Here is a 5,382-nt window from a genome sequence, read left to right on the forward strand (position 1 = left end):
TCAAGAAAAATTTTAGAGGTTCAAAGCAAAGCAGAGCTGCATGCAAAGGAATCAACCTCAGGTAGAAACAAGGCAGACACAGGGCTCTGTTTCCTTGGAAACTGCAAAGTTAAGATTGATGCGGACAGGTACAACCTCAAGCCCCTTACCTGCTGCTCTACCTGTGTGAAAAACCCACAGTTTTCCTATGTCAGGGACGCAGATCCTCCAGAAAAGAATGTTTCATCTACTGACATGATTTCAAATCCCCCAAAATTTACTATTTTAGGAAATGAGATTTCTCATTGTGTGAAAAAGCAGTCTCTTAAAGCAGAGAGTTGTTGGGACAGTTGGTAGCTCCAGCACAATGAATGGTTTCCTCCTAATTTCACAGTTGGCTTGGTCTACGTCTGTTAGACCAGCTTGAAGAATAGCCAAGCAGGTGCTTACTGTGCCCAGTATGAGCAGAAAAAATTTTAAAGGAGGAAGTACATCTTTACAACTGAGACTTTTGATCCATAAAATGTAGTTTTCTACTTATTTAGTCACTTCTTTGTTTCAGTAACAGTTGCATAGTTTATATTTTGCTTCACACAAATCCTAAAGATTCCTTGCTAGACTTATTCATAGTTATTTTATGAATTCAAATTGATATGTATGATTTTTCCTGTTACAATTTATATGTAATTATTTTTCATTTTCATATTAATCTATTATACTACTCTTGTATTTTTATTTTTTAAAAATGTGTCTTTAGATTATGTAGAAGGAAATGAGAGGGAGGCGGGGTATGAAAAAGGTGAAATGAGACAGACATCATTACCCTATGTACATGAATGATTGCACAAATGGTATGAATCTACATCATGCACGACCATAGAAACGAAATGATGTATCCAGTTTGTGTACAATGAATCAAAATGCAGTCTATAAAAAATTAAAAAAAAAATTTTAAAAAGTGTCTTAATTTTTATAGGTTTCCTTCTTTCTTGCTTACTTGGTTTCTTGCTTCCAGATACTGTGGATTGAACCAGGGCCTCATTCATACTAGGCCTGTGCTTCTCCACTAAGTTACATCCCCATCCTTTCTTCTAGGTTTTCTATGTGGATATTTATGTTGCCCACAAATGGTGCTCACAAATATGGTCTCTGATAATAAGATGGATGTTTCTGATGTTTTATTACTGCACACATGTATTTACTGGACATTTCTTTTTATTAAATAATAGTTCTTTTTTTAGATTTAATTTTATTATATTAAAATATAATAAAAATAAATATTTATTATTTATAAATATATTTTATTATTTAAAATCTTTTTTTGGTTCTACTTAGTTGTACATGGCAGTAGAATGCATTTTATACATTTTGATAGATCATCCATAAATAATAGTTCTTTTAATGTTTAGTTTGAAAAGCTTTCTGACAGTATCATTTTATTGAACCATTTTTCTTTTCTTTTTTTTTTTTTTTGGAATAGTCGTGCTTTTCTGTGTAGTCTGTAAGGGTAGTGACTAATTTCATAGGTTTTCTAATGCAGAACCATTCCTTAAATACCCACCTCCTCTTTAAGGCACTGAAGTCATATTACTCTTTAGCACTATGATACACTTGATTCGCTAGCGTTTTATTTAGGCTTTAAGTAATATCTAAAGTCCTAACTCCGTTTCTTCTCCACTAGGTTATGATTTGAAGGTGTTGCACGCCTTATAAATTCTTGGCTTATCTCACCACAGCAACCAAAGCCTCCTGATGGCTGATGACAACCGCACACGGATCACAGAGTTCATTTTCTCCGGCCTGAAGTTCCCTCCTCAGCTGCAGGTCTTTCTTTTCTGGCTCTTTCTGCTCCTCTTCCTGGTCACCGTGATGGGAAACCTGGGCATGATGGTCCTCCTCCGCCTGGACTCCCGCCTCCACACGCCCATGTACTTCTTCCTCAGCCACCTGTCCTTCATGGACATCTGCTTCTTGACTGTCGTGGGTCCCAAGATGCTGGCCGACTTCTTCTCGGAGCGGAAATGCCATCTCTTTCCTGGGGTGTGCCTTGCAGCAGTGGTTCTTCGGCTTCTTAGTGGCCATCGAGTGCCTTCTTTTGGCCTCCATGGCCTATGACCGCTACGTGGCCATCTGCAACCCGCTCTTGTATGCAGTCGCCATGTGCCAGCGGCTGTGCACCCAGCTGGTGGCTGGACCCTCCGCGGTGGGTTTCCTGAACACCAAGACCCATACCACCGCCGCCTTTCGACTCTCCTTCTGCAGCTCCAACATCGTCAACCACTTCTTCTGCGACATGTCCCCGCTCCTCTCTCTGGTCTGCGCTGACATCCGCATCAATAAACAGCTGTGTAGAACTCCGACACCACCTTGTTGAGGTCCAGGGAAGAAATGGCACCCAGCTGCACGGAGATGAAGAAGAGGGTCCCGTACAGGATGGAGACGGCCGTCAGGTGGGACGAGCAGGTGGAGAAGGCTCTGCGCCTGCCATCGGCTGAGCGGACCCTCAGGATGGCGACGAAGATGTAAAAGTAGGAGATCATAATGGTCAGGCTACTGACCACCAGGACAGCTCCGGCCACCACGAACACAGCAGTGGTCCCCATGCTGAACCCACTCATCTACAGCTTGCGGAATAAGGAGGTGAAAGCTGCCGTGGGTAGGACCATCACCAAGGGCAAGTTTTTCATCGAAAATTAAACCCCCGCAGGGGGCGCAGTGGTGGCTCTCGCCTGTCATCCTAGAGGTGAAAGAGGCTGAGGCAGGAGGGTGGCGAGATCAAAGCCAGCCTCAGCAAAATCGAGGCGCTAAGCAACTCAATGAGTCCTTGTCTCTAAATAAAATACAAAATAGGACTGGGGATGTGGCTCAGTGGTTGAGTGCCCTTGAGTTCAATCCCTAGTACCCCTCCCCTCAAATTAAAATCCCATCAAATCAGAAAACAAAGGAAAAGCTTCCCAACATGGTTAGACTACCTGGACGCTATTCCAAGGTGCCAAACCTTTTGCACAGTTTGGGCAACGTCATCCTTCATTCCACATGACTTTTATTTTACCACTTAATAATTTAAGCTCTTTGTCATCATGTCCCTATAAACAATCAAAGATTCTAGTCACTCACAGAGTCAGAATATTTCGACCTCTTTTAAATATCTTTGTTACCGGAAATACAAGACCCAATACATGCTGGAACCACAGAGCTAGTAATACTGTTGTTGTTGGAATAATGTGAACTTCCAACGTGGCAACATGTGTTCCCCATCCCTCTGTGCAGAATGGAAAATATCAAACAGAGCAAGTTACTGAGGTCCACAAATGATCTTCTTAACTAAAGGAATTCCTCATGTCTATTTTAAAATTTATCTTATGAAGATTTTCTTTATTCTTCTAAATATAAAGTGTAACAATCATTACAGAAAAGAAAGAAAATATAGAGAAGCAAAACAGGAACAACAATAAATGTAAAAATCCTCCTGGGCATGGTGGTACATGCCTGTATATCAGAGAAGCAGGAGACTGAGGCAGAAGGATTATAAGTTTGAGGTCAACTTTAGCAACTTAGCAAGACCCCATCTACAAAGCAAACAACCCTCCAAAACTGACTGGGGGATATATCTCAGTGGTAAACCACCCCAACCTCAAGTTCTAATACTAAATAAATACATAAATATAAATAAAAACCTAAAATCCTATTCTGCCCAGAGGCAAATCTTGATGATAAGAATTTCCAGATGTTTCTCTATGTAATTGACTCTTGTTATTCTAGCTATTGCTCTATTATTTGATATCTATTTTTGCTTGTTCTTCCAGATAAAAATCAATAGGAATAGCATACTATAGAAATTAAATATAAAATAGTGAATGGGAACACCAGAAAGATTCTACAAACTCAGAGGCCATGAGTATTGAGAAATCAGAGGTAACTAAGATGCAGAAAATTTATAGCCTATTTTCATGTTGGTTTTTGTTGTCGATTCCAAGTTGTAAAGCAATGGAGTTTAAAGGTACTTTGAACACCTCTCTACTATCTGAAAATATGCTGAAGGATTCAAGAGGGATTATAGCTATTTTCAGAGAAGATAAAATCATGCTTGAAAAGAGTCTGTTTGGTAAAACCAGGGTCTGCAGGGTTTTTTAGTCCTAATAGTTGGACATGATATGCAAATGTACAATGATGTTCAGACGATGTCACGATTTATAGCTGAGCATGTGGAGAGGAGGGGAAGCAGGGTAAGGCATGTTTGAGAAGGGATGCAAGGAAAAACCAGGGTGTGGATTTAGCTTAAGCCCTGGCCTCGGGGATCACAGGGTGAGAGGCGGGGTGTGCTAGGGCTTTCTGAGGCAAAGGATGGAATTCACAGCTGAGTGGATTTCCTCCTCCAGGGACAGGGGAACCTGCTTTGAGTATTGCAGTTGCTCTAAAGGAAGTTTTTTACAGGCACTGATAACAGAGTCGCCTGAGTTCAGAGGGGTTGATCAGGCTGTGCAGGGAGCTGGACGCAGAGGGAGAAGATAAAGGAACTGGGGGAAAGGAGGAGTCAGGAAACCGGAGAGAAAATAATGCCCATAGGATGCTATTAAATGGATTCATAGTGTAGCGCACAAAGTTTTCCAATTCGATTTATATTTTTTGTTTATTTTTGAAAGAATTAGGTGGAAGATGGCATAAACCATCACAGATGTGAATGCGTTTGCTGCTGATAGTAAAACAAAGTAACATTTTGTTCTTCTTTCTTTCTTTCTTTCTGTTTTTTTTTTTTTTAAAGGAAAATTATTAAGGCTTGGTCTATGCTTGGCAGCAGAGGTTCTTTGGACTCGTGGGGCTGAACAGGGTTCCTCTGGTCAATCATGGTACATATGCATCCACTGAAACCCAGAGCTCCGTAATTGCCACGCCCCACAGCTGCTGTGTCTTAGTAGTGGGTGAGTTCTGTGTTTTGGGGGTTCATGAACACCTCTGTATTTCATGACAGCTGCTGATTTTCAATTCTTCTCCATTATCATTTTTGAGATATCTCCCTACTATGCACCACTGAATAGTCTGATGCTTCATCCAATATATTTTCCCTTAAAAGTATTATATTAAGACTCTTTTAATTGTATACATTAATAAAATAGAACAGTGAATCCTTATATCCCCAGGTTGTTGTCCTTTAAATGTGAAGTTAACCTGAAGTTCAGCAAACTTTAGTGGCCTAACGTCTGTTGTTTCTTCTTCTCCTTCTCTTTCTCGTCCTCTGCCTCCTCCTCCTGCTGCTTCTTCATACTGGGGACTCGACTCAGGGGCACTTAACCACTGAGCAACGTGTCCAGCTCTTCTTATTTTTTATTTTCAGATAGGGTCTCGCTAAATTGCTGAGGCTGGCCTCAAATTTGTGATCCTCCCTTCTCAGTCTCCTGAGCTGCT

At 40.9% G+C, this 5,382-nt stretch overlaps 1 pseudogene across 1 annotated transcript; it reads left to right on the top strand.

Moving 5' to 3' along the window:
• The first annotated feature begins 1,731 nt into the window (after positions 1–1,731).
• Positions 1,732–2,676, top strand: LOC306639675 (olfactory receptor 5G9-like; annotated as a pseudogene). The gene is made up of 3 exons: positions 1,732–2,325; positions 2,361–2,501; positions 2,544–2,676. The product of its transcript is annotated as an olfactory receptor 5G9-like (transcript).
• Positions 2,677–5,382: the final 2,706 nt, after the last annotated feature.

The sequence above is a fragment of the Sciurus vulgaris genome, assembly GCF_902686455.1.
Source record: "Sciurus vulgaris genome assembly, chromosome: 11".
In the NCBI taxonomy this organism is placed as follows: domain Eukaryota; kingdom Metazoa; phylum Chordata; class Mammalia; order Rodentia; family Sciuridae; genus Sciurus; species Sciurus vulgaris.